Genomic DNA, 20,304 nt, shown 5'->3' on the forward strand with positions numbered 1-20,304 from the left:
TTTTAATTTTTTAAAATGTTTTATTTATTTCTGAGAGAGAGAGAGACTGAGAGAGAGAGAGAGAGAGCGAGCACAGGGGAGGGTCAGAGAGAGAGGGAGACACAGAATCTGTAGCAGGCTCCAGGCCCTACACTGTCAGCACAGAGCCCAATGCGGGGCTCGAACCCATGAACAGTGAGATCAAGACCTGAGCTGAAGTTGGACGTTTAACCGACTGAGCCATCTAGGTGCCCCTAAAGTTATTTTCTTGAAACATAATCCAAACCCTTTCACTTTTTTTAAGTTTATTTGTTTATTTTTGAGAGAGAGAGAGGGAGAGAGCCAGTGTCTGAGTGGGGGAGGAGTGGAGGGGCAGAGAGAGAAGGAGAGGAAGAATCTCAAGCAGGCTCCATGCTGTCAGTGTAGAGACTGATGTGGGACTCAATCTCATGAATCATGAGATCATAACCTGAGCCCAAATCGGGAGTCAGACACTTAACTACCCAAGCCACCCAGGCGTCCTAAAGCCATAGCACTTCTTACTTCCTTTCAACAGCTTCTCATTGTTGAAATAATTCAATTTCAGCTCTCAATCATGGCATTCAATATCTTCAATTATGAGATATATTCTTTTAGGGTTCTCTCCCACACTGTACCCTGTATGTACCTTAGGTACAGTTAAGGACCCACCAGAATGCACAGCAAGTACCTTCAGGTCTCCTCACATTTGTTGTTGCTCTTGTTCAAGTCAAAATGGCTCTGTGATCTCCCCGCTCTGTCCCTTGCTCAGATATAGTACCTTTCCTGAAGTCTGTCTTAATCCTCCAGACAGAATTGTCTACCCTGACCTCTACAGCATGTTGTAATGGACGTAGCAGGACAGGAGGGAAGGGGCCATGATTTTTGCATTGGACAATTTGAATCTGAATTCTCCACCGTTTGAGCTTTGCAGCTTGGCGGTGGCTTCCAAGTGGCCTGAGGAGATTTTACAACACCCATGCCTATAGGCTCAGGAAATAGCAACTCCATTCTCCCGGTTGGTCAAGTTATAAACTTTGTAGTCATTTCCCATTCCTCTTTCCCCCACGCCCTACATCTAATCCATTAGTAAATGATGTTGGCCCTGCTTTCTAAGTCATCCAGAACCCGGCCGCTTCTCTCCCTTCCCCTGGTTACCACCCAGGTCCAAGCCACCTCCCTCCCTCTCTGGACACTGGAATCCCCTTCCTGCTCCCTCCAGCGCCCCCCCCCCCCCCCCCCCCCCCCCCCCCCCCCCCCCCCGCCTGCCCTGCTTCCTTCAGTCTCTTCCCGGCACAGTGTCCAGAGTGTCCCTGCTACATGGTGTCAGATATTCTCACTCCTCTGCTCAAAACTCTTCAATGACTTTCCACCTCACTTGGAGGTTTACAAAGATAAAGAGGCAAAGAACTTCCCTAAAGGTCTCCATGGCCTGTCTCCCTGGACCCTTATTTTTCTCTCCTCGTCTCTTCCCATACTTGCCCTTGCTCACTTTTCCCTGTGCTTCCTCAAACATGGTGGGGACAATCTGGCCTCCGGGCCTTGAATTCACTCTAGTCTCTCTTGAAATGCTCTCCCCCAGATAGCCATGCTCCTGGGTCAAAACCCTCATGGAAACCTGTCAGTAGTAAACACGATGGACTGTTGTCTATTTACATAAATATTTATCCCACCAGCACGCAAAGGGTGGTAACTCACCTCAATCTAGGTGTCATGTTACAATGATTTCATTCTGTGATTTAATTCTCACGTTAATCATGTATGCCCATTTTATAGGAAAAGAGAGCAAGGCTCAGAGAGATTAAGTCCTTTGCCTATAATAGTGAAGAAGAGCTGAAATTTAAAACAGGATCTAACTTGAAGGCCCATACACTACTCCTTTCCTTATACCATCATCATCATCATCATCATCATCATCATCATCATCTGTATCTACTATTTACCAGGTACCATGTAAGATGCTCCTGACACAATAATGAATTGAAAATGGTATATGTGCTCAGCCAGCTCTGTCTAGAGGGAGAGCCATTGTGTCACGCGGTTCTGAGCCATGGGCCTCTGTGCTGCAATGGGAAGCCAGCATGCTGGCGGCAAAGCAGAGTGCTCTGGAGGGAGCCAAGCGTCCTTCCCACGGGAAGGGATACTGTAAGTATGTAAGTATGTACAGCCTGTAACTAGAGGGAATGTGGTGAGAGACCAGAGAGGACCTCCCGCACGAAGAGAGCAGAGCTGTTCAAGTCACTGAGAAGGATGAGGAGCCACTCTGTTGTCCTCTGAGACCCTGTATTTTAGAAAACTGATATTCTAAATCTGTGCCTCTCAGTGTCAGTAGCCTCACAAGTTGCTGGGCAACAGTCAAAATTACTGCCTCGGTGAAAGCCCATTTTTGCTAGATCTTCCATTCCCTCCCCGCCCCCCAAAACTACAAAAGGATCTTGAAATTTGCATATTTATACGAAGTCCCCCAATGGTTAAATGCTGGCAATGGGTTCCTTGACATTAGAATACCTGTTTGCGGAAGGACATAGGTCTGCCGCAGGCAAATTTGTGAGTCCCAGCATAGCATCCGGAGTGGCCCCTGAGTCCCTCCGGCCATAGGAACCCAGCCCACAGGCCACGAGGTGGGGGCGGGAGTTCCCTGTGTCACTAAAAGGGGATGGAGTGTGAGGAATGTATTTGGAATATCTTGGATATGGTCCCAGAGAAGCGTGTCACAAGCAGGGATTGTGGGCACTGTGATTTGCAAAGGGGCCGTGGGAAGGGGACTCCGACTGAGTTCAGGAAGTGCATGGAAGACAGAGGTTCCGTGGCATCCTCATGTGGACTTCTTTGAAACAGTCTCACAAAGGCTCCCTCCCCTTTTCAGCGATCGTGTTTCTTAGAGCATTCAGTTTTTCAAAATTACAGAATTAAATGAAGAGAAATCAGTTGAAACATTCTTTTGACCATCTGTTTGTGCTCATTTCTCGGCAGCATGCTGACCTTTCTAAAACACGGATCTGATGATGAGTCCACCTGCTTAAAATCCCATGATGCGCTCCCTTTGTCCTGTAGGATGAAGCTCATCATGGCCCCTTCCTAGAGGGCCTTCGGATCCACTCGTACCTCATGTCTGGCATCTCCCATCTCCCCACCACCGTGCAAGGGCCGTTCCACCATGTGAAACGTGTCAGAACACTTCACACCTGAGTGCCCTCCGTGTGTTGTGCCGTCACCTCTTCCCGCTTCCTCCCATCCCCAAATTCCCTGTCAATTCCCTGTCCTCTGATTCCTTTCGAGCTCGGTTCAAATGCCACCTCCTCCAGGAAGTCTTCCTGCCTCCCTCTGGTCAGATTCAGCTGTGTATCTGCCTTCCTTCTACATGTACAGCCCTTTTGAACTGACAGTAGTATTTGTAGAATTTCTACCCCTGTCCCATCCCACGCCCAAACCTTAGACCGTATGCGCTTCTGAAAACACGGAGAGTTTCTTATTAGAGTTTGTATCCTCTTCCTCACTGGTCCTTCATATGCCAACACACTGTCAAAATGACGGTTCCATTCCCTGTTTGTGAGCCCAGCCTCTTTTCTCTCTGGCACCCTCCACCTCAGCCCACTTTCTGTAGACGACATCCTGTGGCTTCTTTACTGGTTTCTCAGCCTGGAAGCTACTCAGAGACCTTCTCAGCGGTTCTGCTCTGAGTTACCAACCCAGGGCCTGATACAGGCTCCTCTCGGCTGCCTGAATCGTCTTTTTCCATGAAGACCCACAGGGGAAATACAATCTTCACACACAGATGGGGACAGGTGTTTCTAGGTGCCTTAACTCTACGGTTGTTAATCCCCATAACAGCCCCAAAGGCAGTGAATGTCCATGTTTTATAGATGAAGAAGGCCCATCGAAGGCTGCTGGGGATTAAGCCCTAGTTCAGGACGAGGTTTTTGGAGAAGGGCTGAGGAGGGAGCTCCACGCAGTTGCTGGGTGCCGTGGAAGGCAGGGGTTGTGACCGCTCCTTCCTCTGATGTGGGGGCGGGGGGAGGCAGGGATCTGTAGGCTAAATGACAGGGAACTTGTGGGGATTGGAAAGCAGGGCAGAGAGCCAAATGCACCCATGTCTAGAAACAGAGCAGCTGAGCAAAGTTAGACCGACTCATGTGGGGAGAGATGGGTGGGCTTCGCCTTTCCTTTCCTTCACCTTCCCCACTTCCCCACTCACTTTCACTTTCTTTTCTGCCACTGCAGACCTTGTTTGGTTTTTAAATTTCAATAAGCTTGTTATGGAGTTAGTGCAGACTTACCTGCAGTTGTAAGAAATAAGGCAGAGATCTCATGAATACTTTACCCAGCTTCTCCCGGTGCTAAGATTCGCAAAACCATAGTGTAGCATCCCACCCAGGCTATTGACATTGAAAGGCTCCACTCATCTTATTCAGATCTCCCATTTTACCTAATCTTCTATGTGTGGTGGTGATGGTAGCGGTGGTGGTGGTGGTGGTGCGTGTGTGTGTGTGTATGTATGTTTAGTTCCACGTAATTTATTACTTGTGTAGGTTTGCATATACAACACCACAGTCAAGATACTGGACATTTCCATCATCCCTTGTTAATAAAATGTCATTTAAAAATGTCTTAGAAATGGAATGATTCAGTACTTATCCTTTCAGGATTTTGTCTTTCTCAGCATAATTCCCTGGAGATTCACCTAGGCTGAATTTGGGCCATGTGGGTGAGGTGGGAATAAGCAGGGTAGAGGGTGGAGGAGCAATTGCCCCACCTGGGGCCTAGTCTGCAGGTGTCCAGTCCACAAGCCATGTATTTGCCGGCTTGTGCCTAACTTGGGATGACCTATTCTTCTCTTAGGCACCTATTTAGCCCTGAGAGGTGATTCTGCATTTCCTTGGTTTTTTTATTTAAAAAAATTTTTTTTAACATTTTTAATTTATTTTTGAGACAGAGAGAGACAGAGCATGAGCAGGGGAGAGGCAGAGAGAGAGAGGGAGACATAGAATCTGAAGCAGGCTCCAGGCTCTGAGCTGTCAGCACAGAGCCTGATGCAGGGCTTGAACCCACAAACTGTGAGATCATGACCTGAGCTGAGGTTGAATGCTTAACCAACCCACCCAGGCGCCCCTGCATTTCCTTTGTAAGGTATTTTCTTACAATTAATGTTCTCAAATGGTTGCAAAGCCATAGCTTTTCTGTCTTGTGGTGTATTGCATCCAGATAGCTAAAGGCCAGTGGTCTTTGGGTATGTTAAGAAGATACCAAGTACACCACAGTGATTTTAAGTTCATCTGAGACTCTTTAGCATTTGGTGATTAAAAAAAAGTAGGCCAAAGAAAACAAAGTGTTTCAAAATTCATACTGCCCTTACTGAAGTCTTTAAATATCCTCAGTATTAGTTTTCATGAAATTTTAAATCTTTGGTATTTAAAATTTTAAACTGAAATCAATTTATGACTTTAACGTTTTATCTTAAAAACACTTAAAATTCATATCAGTTCATACAATATCTTTCCTTTTGAATTTTGTCTTAGTAAAAAAGCAATGTGTTTTTAAACTGAAAGGTGTAAGTATGGGACAATGGAAAGTTGCAGTGTGAACTAAGAATGAGTTAAAATTCTAGCGAGGCTCTATGACTAATTGAAGGAAAGTGATGACTCCATCCTAAATATGGATCATAATTATATAACCATATGCTAATATGGATAGGAATTTAAAAATAATTGTAACACATGTACCTTCTATAAAATCCAAACGGCAAATTCTTTCTTTGTAAATGATATTCAAAACTTTGTGTCCATGATGGCATATGGCTAAGAGGTTGGGCTCTGAAGTCATGCTGCTAGAATTCAAATCCTAGATCTGCCACTTATTAACTACGTGGCTTTTGCAAGTTTCTGAACATTTTGGCCTAAATTTACTCATCTTTAAAATGGGGATAATCAGAACTGTTACCTTTGGGCTTTTAATATGTATCAGGACTCTTTAAAATATTTTACATGTATTGCAATGAATTTTCATTAACATTTATATTTTGTTGACGAGAATCACAAAATCACAGAGAAGTGAGTAACTTGTTTGGGGTCATGCAGTTAGTTAGGTGTGTAACCAATACCGGCCCAGGCTCTCTCCTGCGTCTACGCTCCTCACTGTTTAACCAGTAAGCTAACCTCCCTGAACAAATGTCTTAGGGTGTCTACCTGGTGAGTTTGTGATGGTGATTACATAGGAAATCCATGTAAGCTTTGCGCAGTGGCAGTATCGTAGCCAATGAGGTTTATCCGAGGTGCGATTATTGCTAATTGAAAATCCATGTAAATGAGATTGTCTCCTAAATTGGGTGATTTATTTATTTGTTTATTTGTTTGTTTTTTAATGTTTTACTTATTTCTTAATTTTTTTTAATGTTTTATTTATTTCTAGGAGAGAGAGAGAGAAACAGCGCGAGCAGGGGAGGGTCAGAGAGAGAGGGAGTCACAGACTGAAACAGGCTCCAGGCTCCGAGCTGGCAGTCAGCACAGAGCCCGACGCGGGGCTCGAACCCACGAACCGCGAGATCATGACCTAAGCGGAAGTCGGACGCTCAACCGACTAAGCCACCCAGGCGCCCCTAATGTTTTACTTATTTCTAGGAGAGAGAGAGAGAGAGACAGCGTGAACAGGGGAGGGTCAGAGAGAGAGGGAGTCACAGACTGAAACAGGCTCCAGGCTCCGAGCTGGCAGTCAGCACAGAGCCCGACGCGGGGCTCGAACCCACGAACCGCGAGATCATGACCTAGCGAAAGTTGGACGCTCAACCGACTAAGCCACCCAGGCGCCCCTTGGGTGATCTATTTAAAGCCACAGTGCTTGGCACTTGGCACTCTAAAAATGCTAGCAGATGAGTTATTATTATTATTATTATCATTATTATCACCATTATGATTATTTAGCTTTTAACGTGGCTGCTAGAGTGTATTTAAAATACACAGACTCCAGATTATCTTTCGCTTTAAATCCTCATGAGGTCCATTCAAAAGTATGCAGTTGTTTCTAATTTAAAAATGTCTTTCTGGCATTCCCGATCGCTTTGATATGTATCGTTTCTAAACTGTGTCATGAAAAAGCTGTTCTGGTCTAATTTTAAAAATTTAATGTCTAGCACAATTTTTTTTTCCATCTCATAAATCCCTAAATTAGGACTATGAATGAATAGATCTTGAGAACGTATGAAATCAGTTTAAAAAATAAATGTGAAGCAGTGTCGGCAATAAGAATGTGCATAAATGTGACGGTATGTCAAAGGAGCGCTCACCATCAAGATGGACAGATTTAAAATTGTGTATCAGTGCTGAATCTTCTTCAGCACCAGCAGCCTGTCACTGAGCAGAGCAGCAACACGGAACCCTGCAGTGGATGAGTGTCAGACTACTTGATGTTGTCTCTTCTGCACGTCTTTTTCATGTTAGCTCCATGCTGGGTACCAAGGTCCTGCACAGCCCGTCTTAAGGGCCTCAGTTGCTTAAATCAACATCTCAGTTGTCATAAACTTGATTTTGTCTTATAACGTGCCCTCTTAAGACCTTTGCTGGTGAGATTTTTGGTTGACTGAGCTTCCCTGTAATATGAAAAACATCTTTCCCGTTTGGCTATTTTCCTATTTCCAAATCTGTAGCTCCATTCTGAAATCTGAGTTTCTTTCCCAGTAAAGCTTTTATTTTTCTTCTTTATAGTTGGCTTTCTCTTTTCTAATATCACCACACCTGTGTCATATTATCCTATAAATGCATATTGAGTGCAAATGTATTTTTCTCTTTGAGGGATATAAAGTAACATGTATTCAGAAATATGAATCCATTTCTACAGAGTATATGCAATCAATCATTTCATGAATGAATGAAACTTTGGTACTGTTCTGGTACTTTCAAACAGCTTCTTTATAATAATTCTGGATATTGATAAATTAGTATGCCATCAAACTATATGTATATAGCTCCCTTATGTAACAAGGACGTGTTTTATAACAGTTTCCCCCCAAAAGAATTTAAATGCAATTAGAGAATGAAATAGGTATGTGTGGATAAGTAAATATCTAGGCTAAATGGCTACTATGAATAAGAATCAGAAATGAATTTTGCAACTGGTAATATAATTTCTAAAAGCTGTTAGTTCAGGGGACTTGAGTTTTTGCCTTTCAAAGATGAACCAGCTGTTTCTCACCTCTGTGAGCAACGGGGAGCATATGGTGAAAGTCAATCATTTTAGTATATAGCACCTTTCACTCAGGCATGTCTAAAGACCTAATAGATGTTAAGCTCCTGCTAGACACCAACTCAATGGCACTTTTCAGAAAATGAACCATGCTCAGCCGGTTACACTGGAAGATTTTGGTGGTAATAGGTCTGCCAAGTAATCTTGGCAATCCTTCATTTCATTAGCTATGCCCTGGGGGCAAAATGAACGAATTGTGGTGTAAATAGTATCTCGAAGATCTCCCAATGTTAGGGGCGTGTGTGCAGCACACTTATGTCACTGCTAAAAACTTGAAGCCTCTGTCTACATCTGGGTTAAAAAAATGGGGGTGGGGTGGCTTAACCCACCCTCCATATTCAACCTCAGTTTCCCATTGAAACACAAGACCTTTTCCTGTCCTATTCTTAACTGGCTCAACAGTGCCGCACCCTACTTTAAAATCTTCCTTCTTCCCACTCCGGTTTCAAGACTATTTGACCGCAACCGCTCATCATCATCCTGGGAAGTCTACACTGTGCAATTGTATCACACTTTTCCCCATACAGCTCATCTACCAAAGGCTAAATAGTGCTCATTTCTTGAGGACGTTAGCCCCTTCTTTCATTTAACAAATATTTGTTGCAGGTCTGCTGTGATAGGGCCAGAGAAGAGATGGCAGTGGTGCCCCCTGCTCTCGTGAGGTGACAGTGTCTATCACCCACTCCTCTGTATCTGCGTGCTCTCTCTTGGATTCAGCTGGTCACGACTTTCACATGATCAACCCAGCCTATGCACATGCAAGTGTTCCGTGATGGTGAAAAACAGATTTAATTTATAAATGCTGACAGTGACAGCTCTTGACTATAAGAATTACATGGATTTTTGAGTCTGTGGAGTGGCCCACATTTGAAAATCTGCTTTTACCTTCTGAAAGCTGTACTTGGTCACAGATAATATGTTGTTCTGTCCATCTCTGGGCTTTTGAATGATTGCATTTCCGAATGAAAGTGTCAGTCATGGTTTTAATAACATGCAGAAACGAACTAGATGTGATAATACTTTAACTATTAAGATCTGCCAGAACGATGTGTGTTTCTAAAGGAAAATTCCAGGGCTTACGCAGAACATATGCAAGTCAGCTGACTTAGTCTGAGAGTCAGGCCCTGATCCATGTGTGAATGAAACAGGAGTAGAGATTGGCTCTAGGTCAGCAGGACAGAGGCAAGCAACAGTGGTTCTGCCAGAGGGAACAGAAGATAAAAGGGGACATTGGCCATCTTGCAAGAAGACCCATGTTTGAGATGAGTCTGAAGAGATGGGATGAGGTTGGGGTATTCAGCCTTTGGAGCCACCTTGAGGATCTTGGCCTTTATCGTGTTGGGTTACCATTGTCCAGTCTCACCATTATTCGCAAGGACCCCAACATCGGTTTCGTTGATTGTTCTCAACACTGGTCTTAGGATTCCTTTACCTCTCTCATTACTCCTTCACAGCAGCTGTGACGATAGTGGACAGCACAAAAACTCTTAGTCTGTTTCATCCAGAGTTCCGCAGAGAGTGCTAAGGAAGGGACCAAATAGGAAAAGTTTCACATAAGAGCTGAAATTTGTCCATCATCCTGTTGACAGAGATGGACACTGGAAGCCGTGCCAATACTGATGTCATTTGTGCAAAGGTGGCCAGCAGAGATTTTAACATAGGGTGGGGATGTAATCACTTTGCTCTCTTAGAAAGATACTTCTCACAGGCAATTTGGAGAATGAACTAGAGCAGGGAGGGGCTTATGTCAGATATAAGGAGAACCCCAAATTCATGAACTGATTGGCAAAAAGAGTGCTAGATGGATGAAATTTCCAAGGAGAAAGATTTATAGGATTTGAAGAACAAGGAAAGCCAAAGGTTACTTACAAGAGTTCTTTCTTGGCTGAGAAGGATACATTTGGGGGTGAAGAAAGAGAATTAAATAGAATGAGGAAGAAGAAAGGACAATCAGTGGGCTTTGGGATAAGTTGAATTCAATGTGTGGTTACTAGGACGTCCAAAATGTCTTCAATTTCCCAACCCCCATTTCTTCTCATATTTCTTCCTCTAATAATCCACGATTTACTCATCTATGCCAATTTTAGGACTTTGGCTCGTATTTTTAGTTTCAATCTTTCCTGAACTCCAGCTTTGCATTTTCAGATTCCTGTCTCACATCTGTACTAGAATGCCCTGGGAGACCTTAAGTTCAACATGTTTAATTGGAACTCTTCAGTTGTTCCCAAATCCATTTCCTCAGCAAAAACCCCTAGCTCAGCTAAGATATCCTCCTTTACCTCATCCCCAGAGCTCAAAACCAAGGTGTTATTTTCAGTGCCTCCTCTATCACCCCCATATCCAAACCATAACTGAGTTCAGATAACTCTATTTCCAAGACTGGCTTCACTCTGGTTCCCTTCTTTGCCATTTACGTTGCTATTGTCATAGTTTGTGCCTTCGGTATGCCTCAACTGTCTTCCCTACCACCACTCTCTTACTTTCGTTTCCTCCTCCATGTGGATGCCCAACCCATTCTCCCAATGCTCAGCTCTAATCATGCATCTCCTAGGCAAATAGCCACAACAGAACCACACACCTTTGATAATTCTCCTTTGTCTCACAAAATTTCCAACTTATTTTCACAGACTCGGTGTACTTTCATGCTTTGGCCCCAGCCTACTTTTCCCTCTTTACTTTCACCATGATACTTCCTGCACCCAATGATCCATTCAAAATCAGCTGCTTGCTGTTTTTCTCTCTGATTGAATGGTTCACCTCTGGGGGCGCCTAGGTGGCTCAGCCAGTTTAGTGTCCAATTTTGGCTTAGGTCATGATCTTGCAGCTCGTGAGTTCAAGCCCCACATCAGGCTCCGTGCAGATAGCCCGGAGCCTGGAGCCTGCTTCAGATTCTGTGTCTTCCTCTTTCTCTGCTCCTCCTCAGCTTGCACTCTGTCTCTCTCTCTATCTCAAAAATTAATAAAAACACTTAAAAATTTAAAAAAAAAGGTCCAGGTCTGTAAACTACGTGGTGCTTGGATTGCTGCTCAGAGCACTGTAGGCACTCAACAAGTGCATCTATGTTTTAAACCAAGGTGAAAATAGCTGTGTCATCGTGGATGGGTAATATAGTCTTTTTTGTTTTTGTATTTAGAAATAAAAAACAGCAATGAAAAAAGTATAAGATTTAGAAGTTCTTTTTACAGCCTCATTAACATATTTGTTTATGTAACATTTATTTATTTTTGAGAGACAGAGACAGAGTGTGAGTGGGGGAGGTGCAGAGAGAGAAGGAGACACAGAATCTGAAGCAGGCTCCAGGCTCTGAGCTAGCTGTCAGCACAGAGCCCGATGCGGGGCTTGAATCCACGGACCACGAGACCATGACCTGAACTGAAGTCAGAGCTCAACCCACTGAGCCACCCAGATGCCCCCAGACTCATTAACATTTAAAAAATAGGTTTTGAAAGATACTATGTGCACATATGTCCCTCATCAGAGTGAAGGAAAGGTTTTACTTTGAAGCTTGAGTAAAAATAAAGTAGACCCCTCAGTTTCTAATAATTTTCTTTATTTATAAAGAGCTTTATAGATTTGAACACATTTGTTTGTAGGGAAGCATGAACAGTTGAAGGAATGTATTACACTGGAATCTATTGTTATTCTAATCATTCAGTCTTCTTTTTTTTTCTTTAACTACAGTATATAAAAATCTATTCTGTTTCTTTTATGAGGAAGTCAAAATTATTAATTAGATCATGCCCAGTATGTGCTTTGATCACTTAAGAAATGCAATATTTGTAAATAAAAACTTAAATGTCCTCCGATAGATGAGGTAAAAATTCAGAGAAGGGGAGTACTGAATCTCCAAATGTCATTTTAGAACATTTAGCTTCAACTTCTCTTGCACATGAAACACTAGACGAGTTCAAATCGTGGAATGCAGTGTTTCCTAATTTTATCTCTTCTCCCCTTAGGGTGAGGTAAACATACAATTATAAAAGACAATTAGAAATCATGGCAGAAAATCAGTATGATAAAAACTGGATATTCAGATATTGATCAAGTTGATTATACATACTAGCTTACATCTAAAAAAGTGTTTTGACTCATTTTCCTAATTTCCATTGAGGAATATTTCTTTAGAATTCAGGGAATATTAGGGATCTTCATTTTGTGGCTGCACAAAGAGTGACCCATAAAGTCGAGTGGCTTATCCAAAGTCCCATATGTATCTGGTGGCATTGCTGGAATGTTGTCACACACAGGTACCTGGGTAGGCAGTAATTTCTAACTCTGAGTCAGGGTAGCCTTCCAAATGACGTTTCCCTAAATAGTCTGGTTTGCGCCCAGGATAGAGAGAGCTCATCAAAGGCCATGATGTGCATCATCCTGCTGCCCATGTTAGATCACCCTGAACGCCTACATTCTTACTTTCCTCTCTGAGCTCACACATTGCCGATGGAAACAGAATGACTCCTGCTCTCCGAGCTTATGACCCCTGAAGTTCCGGAGAACCGACTCTCATACATTATAGAATTCAGACTATATTGAAAAACTGAAGCTTGGCTGAATAAATAGGTAGAAATCTAGAGATCCTTTGTCTTTTTCTATCTCCTGAGGATGGTCAGATCTTCTCAGTTATCTTAGGAACAGTAGATATTTGGAATATTTTTTCTTTTTTAAGGATTGGTGTAAGGTGTATAAAGAACTTCTCATATAGCTACAGCTTGTCGATTAGTGTAACAAGAGACTTAGGAAAAACTGTCTTGAAATGAGTTCTTAATAAAAATGTATACTTGCTTGGGAAAACAAATTAATCATACATGCTGGCTACTTAATATTGTAATTAGGTGTCTATATAGATGCATCATCAATGTGATACTAACACTTATTGGTAATGAATAAATCATTAATGATCATTGATACTGTGCGGATCTCACTTCGTTCTTATCAATGCTTTATTGCGGAGGTGGAAAGTTCGTTAGGTCATATGTATATGTGTGTGTATATTTTCTTAGACTAAACAAAATGTAGACACATTTTCTCTCTAAGCTGTTTTCTCAACATACAAAGGTGCTTTTTGGTAGATTTAGAAGGAATAAATGATGGTGTTGGATGGAGAAACTGAACTGCAGGATGGGAGCCTTGGGTCATGTGTGGGAAAGGGGCAGGGGACAGTGAGAAGAGATGCCCAGTGGATAGGTGGATGAGACCTGAGAGCAACCCAGGGGCCATGTGAGGTCATTACCTCACTGGTGACCTCTTGTCACTTCTTCAGTATCATTACAAAAAATTCAAAATTAAGTAGCACCCAAGGTCAAACAGGACTAGAGCAGGATGCTGTTTTCTTTCCATCACAGCAAGATCTTCTTTCCTTCACTCAACCGCCTATTGCTTTCCTTTGCTCTTCCCCTTTTCGGCTCTGTTTCATCTTTCCATTGCTTCAAGCTATTGTTTGTGTTGTGTGTGGAGTGGAAACAGTGACTCTGATTTGAGAACTGAAGCCCTGGTTGTATATGAGTGAGCACAAAAGTGGCTATACCCATGGTTTCAGGGGCATTAATCTGGCAGGCAAACACCCATGGAATAGTCTTTCAAAGAAAGAAAAAACAGAGAAAAGAAAAAAAAACGAGAATTAACACCCTTCCTACCAATAAATTCTCTAACATCAGGGATGTTCTATTAAATAGACAAACCATTCAGAATTAAACTTGTTAACAATCTCATTCTCTTCTGATCAATTTGAGGGAATAACACTGGCTCCTACAGAACTTCTTCCTCCAACAGATTATTTGTGTGCAAAATTCAGAAGTATATATTCAGTTGTTCAGGACTGTGCGTATTTGAGCCGGGAATGTGGATTCTATTTTGCTATGCTGTTTAGTTTTTTTATGCTTTTTAAAAAAATGTTGTTTAGTTTTAATGCCAAATTGCTTTATGAAAATCACATTGTCCTGACTCACATATGCAGAATCTATTTTGATGTAGGTCACGTTGGTTTACATTAATATTATTTTCATTTTTGAATAAATCAGAATCTTTTCAGTGGTTTAATAGCCTGTCGTAAGGAAGCATTGTTCCACATATACCTCAAAGGCTCATAGGACTATTACTTTTCATGTGTGATATATTTGTTTGTGTTGGTTTGCATGGATATAGCAATGATTTGCGTGGGGAAATGAGGAGATTTGTTAAAGCATTCATCCCTGTTAAGCATGGTAATGAATGTTTTCTTAGTTTTCTTTTTCTCCTTAGTGAACATGAATTCCTATAAAGAAATTCAGTGGATAGTATTGGTCGTACCTCAGATTTTGAGTATGCTCATTTCCTGTCATTTTTGTCTCAATTTTGTTCTGACTATTAAAATTCCTTCTTCCAAAAGTATTCTTAAACATAGAATCCTCTTAAATCTATAAAGGCAATTATAAGATGTCTTTTCTTTAAAACATAAGAGCAAACAGGCTCAAATAAAGGGTCTGTAAGAATAGAAAATGAATCTTTAAAATTAATCTAGGAGCAGGAGATAGATCAAATGTTTCCAATTTATCTTGGAATTTGACATATGGCCTATTTACAATAAAAGATAATTGGGGTCAAACCCAATGGCCTTGTGGATTCTTTTGGCCACCCACTTCGCCTAGGGTGTCAGGTAGCAGGTGCTATTGCTGGGCAACTAGAACCAAACTCATGTTTTTTAATCACTTTCTGAAAGACACATCCATGTTTTTTTTTTTTTTTCAACTTGCTATATTTCTTAGCCTAAACACTGTGAGAGTTTTACACCACTGTCATTAGGATAATTAACCCCTACTTGCTTCTACCTACTATTTGAATTTAAACACACCTCACTAGATAGAATCCGTTACCACTTGTGTAAGTGTAAGGGTTTTGTGAGATATTGAAGTGGACTGAAATGTAGGATTATGATCTCCTAAAAATTTCCCTTATTTGAAAGATGCTACTGGATGGATAAATATTTTTGCTGTTTTAAGTGAGAAGTTGCCTCAAGTACTAAGTCCTGCATTCCCCTTCTCCATAATGTGGAATACAAACAACAACAAAATCTAGTTCTGCTTTCATCACATCGTTAAATAGGATATTCAAAGAGCTACTAATAATGGGAAACTTGACTTTTCTCGAAACTTCTATACATCATAGAGATAAGCAGGTTTGTATGGATGTGGCTTAGGGATGTACAAGGCAGGGTAAACGTGTGTATGGTGTGTGTGGTGGGGGGTGCATGTAATTCCTAGAACTGCTACCAGCTACTGAGGAGAAAAGGACTCCAACGTTTGTTTGGAGCTAGTAATCATTAATTTTGTCATAATCTCTGCCCTTTTCAAGGGATAGCTTTTAGTTATGGTGATGCCACCCTGTGTCCATATGCACAAGTGTTTTGCCCTTGATCTAGCCTCAGTGTGTACACATCTGTGTATACATATTTACCTCTGAGAATCCTTGGCTTTGCTATTTTCTAGATAGAGCTGTGAAGATGTTAAGCGAGTTAGTTTTAAATAAAAGATCTGAAAGTATAGATCTGATATGAACACAAAATATCTCCCATGATATTTTAAGCTAGTTGCTTTTCCTTTAAATTTCAAAATTTATTGATTCCATGCTTAATAATGAACTTACATACTGTATAATTTTCACTGAATGTGAATGAACACTCAATAGGAAAATTTAACTGACATCATCCTTTTCTTCGTGTTTACATTTTAATCCCTTTAACAAGTATGAACTGAATGTCTACTAGTGAAATGGAAAAATAGAAGGTGTGCATGCTGCTACTTCCTCTCTTAAGCTCAGAGCAGACATTACTAATCAGTCATTTGTGGTCTCTCTTGGTGGAGTGTAGTCGTGAATTCATAATCTTTCCCAGTGTGCTTCCCTAGGCAGACACACCATTAACATGGAGATAGGAAATAAGACTTATTTGTCATTCCTAATCTGTTATTTACTCAACATTGTTCAAGGTATCATAGGGAAACATGAGTATGAAACATAATTCTTTAAAGAGCTTATAATCTATTTACAGAGAACCAAAAACAGATGAAACAATTAGAGAAAGGCATAAGGCTTCAAAATTAAATTTAAAATGAATTGTAATTAGAAGAGGGAAATATTTTAATCATGTGGCATATATTTAACCAAACAGCGGTGATAATGTTCTTTTTATTCTGATCTTGAAGTTCCAAATTTCATCTGTTCATTTCTTCAAGTTATCGACAACACAGGACCTTCAGGTAGCACTTGGAGAACATCTCTGGGTCCTTGCAGACATCTTCTTACACATTTTGAAGCCGATTTTGTTTTCTTGGGTTCTCTCTGTTCACTTCATTTCAGGATTGCTTGGCTGAAGATCAGAAGATAGATAGCCTAAGCAAACGTTACATGAGGTAAAGAAATTTCAAGGATTTCAAGTGTTAGTGTCCAGAGATGTCTGTGAAGAGCCTACTAATGAAAAGCTGAGTGTATAATAAAATCTCCTGAAATCAGATTAATTTGGAATTTATAATAATTTGATCAGGCCCTGAGTCTATGGATACCAGTTTATTAGGTATTTGAAAGGACTTAGAAGAGATTTAGTAAATAAAGTTGTAATATAAGTTCCTTAATTACATAAGAGAACATACTATGTTTAACAATTTTAGAAGCATTTATTTTACTTTTTACAGAATAATTGCATGTAATGAGAGATTTTCCTTTCAAATACTCTTTTTGATGTTAAAGTTATACATTTTTCTACTCATTAGTAGACTATGAGGTTTTCCGGGTGTTGTTTCTTGGCCTCATTCAAATTCTATTATGTACTTAGACATAATACTACACTTCATTACAAAATTTATAATTCAGGAATTAAGCAAATTCATTGACCTCTTATACAGTGTGAGATATTACTTTGCTGTTGGTGGATTTTCTTCCTTTCTTTTTTTCTTTTAAAAAAATCATTTCCCCATCATACTTTAAGCACCATGAAGAGGCACTGAATCTTAAAGGTCCTTTGGAATCTGTTCCAGTGTTCTGACTGACCATACACATATGCTAATTCACCTGGATAGCAGGTGTCTTCAAATTAGACATCTAGATGGCATTATGGACCTAGCTCCATTTCCTTCAGGAGTGAGGTGGCAGAAAAAAATATGAACCTTGAATTTTATCAAACCTGAGACCAAATCTCTGTTGGCCACTTACTCTCTAGTATAAGTGAGAACTTCATTTATTTCCTCACTTATGAAAAGAGGATAATTCCCACATCACAGGAATTGTTAAATCAAGATTTCATGTAATAATTTTTCTAAAGTATTTGGCATAGGGCTTGTATATTGGCTAAAAATTTTTTTTGGTTGTAAGAAAATAAACGAATTCTGGCTTGCTTTCAATAAAATCAAATTTTTAATAATTTCTCTCCATCTCTTTTGGAATTGAAGAGATTCCAAAATTCCAAATAACTGTTGGGCAGGGAACATGCGAGGGTGTGCTGAGGTTCTCAGCAGTAGGATTCCTGGACTATTTTCTTTAAGGAGCGACATGAAAGACATTCAGTTTCAGAAATTCTCTGTGTGTTATGTTTAAGTTCTCAAGGGAAGGACTCCAAAGATAATATCTTGGGGGCAGATGTAGCTCAATCAGCTCGGACCAGAAGGACATATACCTACTGAATACATAGCTACTGAGGCACCCCCCATGTGTGTAATATGGAGTTTACCCCAGAGGAGATGCTAGGCCATGACCTGTTCACCACATCCCACCCCTCAGCTGCTGGCGCATCTGCGCTTGCTTGTGCACGTGTGTATTCACACACACACTCTACCTTCTCCTACTTTCGGATATAAATGGCGTGATATTTTGTTAGAATTAAGATGATTTGTCCAGCTTCTCTCTTAAATCTTAAATCAAGGCCAAGCAGAACCCAACTACCCAAGGGCAAGGAGAATTTGGGTGCCAACCAGAATCAGAGATTGGATTTGTGTCAGAAAACTGATTTGATTGATCTTTCCATCTAAATAGTAATCCAGAGACTAGGCACTATAAAGGGACAGTAGAGATTTCTAGATTCCTTCATCTACCATTAGCATATCAATAACATAGTAGCCTTAGTCATAGAATTTCTTCTATAATATAGAGGAGAAGCCTAAGACAGCCGGGGAGGGGGGATTTATATGCTCTTTTTGGCCACAGGTATTGTGAGGGAGACAGACACATTTGAGGAAAACCTGGGATGAAACATGCGTTGCCTTCTGGGTCGCCATGGTGGCTTAGTCGGTTAAGCGTCCGACTTTCACTTAGGTCATGATCTCACGGTTCGTGGATTCGAGCCCCGCGTCGGGCTCTGTGCTGACTGCCAGCTCAGAGCCTGGAGCCTGTTTCAGTCTGTGACTCCCTCTCTCTCTGACCCTCCCCTGCTCATGCTGTCTCTCTCTCCTAGAAATAAATAAAACATTAAAAAAAAAAAAAAAAAAGAAACATGCGTTGTCTTCTCTAAGACCAAAATCCAGAAAAAGGGAGACATCATATTGATTGATATGGATCATGGGGGTAGAACGGGTCTTTTTATGTTCATGTTTGGGGTTTGGGGAGGAGGTGATCCTAAAGCAGTGGTTCTTAGAGTCCCAGGATTAGCAGTAATCAGTATCACCTGGCAACTTGGTGGACCTGTATATTCTCAGACTGTTCTCCAGAGTTATGGAATCAGGAACTGTCATGGGGCTCAGTGATCTGTATTTTAATGACACCTTCAGGTGATCCTGATGATAACCTAAGTTTGAGAGCTACTGGCCTACTGCAACCTCTCTCTTTCCTCCCTGGCCTATTTCTGCCCTCTCAATTTAGAGAAGAGGAGACTGGAACCAGAGGAAAGTTCATTCCCTAAAAGCCTTCGTCATTCTGCATGTCTAAGGTAATTGCAGTCTTCTAAATCTTTACCATTGGCATCATAGTTGATGGAGATGCCCTATCGGGGTTCCTCAACTCCTATATCCTACATCTAGTCCTTCTACATCCCAGGGGAACAAAGAAACCTTATTTACCCCTGCTATAAGAAATAACCCAGCAACAGCCATGATCTGACTCTCTCCTCCTCCCCTAATGAATAGAATCATTATTTATCTTCTAGAAAGATGCACTCCTCTTTTGGGTACCAAAGTCTTAAATCAATATAGTTTAAAATCTGAGCCAGAAATCAATGACTTTGCAAATGAATCATTACATATGTTCATGAGAAGCACCATTTCCACCTGCTCAGGTGGTTTTCCAGACCCTTTATATTCTAACCACTAAAGAAATGGCAATACCTTGAGGCTGCAGGCCGAGGGTATGTGTATGTTGCGTCGCTCAACATGGCATTTCAGGATTGCCAGGTATTATGACTACAGCTAAATCATAAGTCCAATGTCACCTTTATCAAAAGCCATCTTCTTTTGGATAACACTAAAGATGATAAAACTGTAGATATTGTAAGGTTTAGCCCACTGTCAAACTATGCAAGATATCAAGACAGGGTATAAGGGATTCAGTGAACACATGTAGGAAAATAATGACAAAAGAAGTAGGATTAAATTCAAAATTACTGATCCCAATGACAGGGCAAATCATGGCTCAAAATATGAGTGGTTCAAGGGAATTAATCTATGACATAATCCCTATGCTTGTTTCCTTATTTGCAAAATGAGAATAATACCTACTTCGCAGCATTCCAAACCAACACAGTATTTAGTGTAAGTTAAGACTCAGTAAATATTAATTCCTGTTCTCTTATTTTCCCTACCACTTTATCATCAAATTAGGTCAAAGTAAGAAGAGATGTTGCCATGTGGGAAACAATATTGTGAAATACTAGTACTTTTTCTTTTACTGGTATTTGGACTTTGAAATAAGTTTTCTTTTCTGGTCCTGTATATAGTCAGGAGATCGAAACAGATAATTAACTACAAAATTATATTCTAAGCTGCCTACTCATGCCACTAGCAGTCAGGAGTCTAGAATCGAATATAGTGGAAAGTCAGCATCAGACAGATCTGTATTTAAATGTTGAGTATGAAAGACTTAAATTCTGATTCATGCTTTGGCTCTTTCACTTAGTAGCTGGTTGAG

At 40.9% G+C, this 20,304-nt stretch overlaps 1 non-coding gene across 1 annotated transcript; it reads left to right on the plus strand.

The window, feature by feature from the left end:
* Positions 1-6,220: 6,220 nt before the first annotated feature.
* LOC120235885 lies at positions 6,221-6,355 on the plus strand. The gene has a single exon (XR_005529522.1). It is a non-coding gene; the product is annotated as a U4 spliceosomal RNA (small nuclear RNA).
* Positions 6,356-20,304: the final 13,949 nt, after the last annotated feature.

Source organism: Hyaena hyaena, unplaced genomic scaffold (genome assembly GCF_003009895.1).
Source record: "Hyaena hyaena isolate Hyena2069 unplaced genomic scaffold, ASM300989v1 scaffold_139, whole genome shotgun sequence".
NCBI lineage: Eukaryota > Metazoa > Chordata > Mammalia > Carnivora > Hyaenidae > Hyaena > Hyaena hyaena.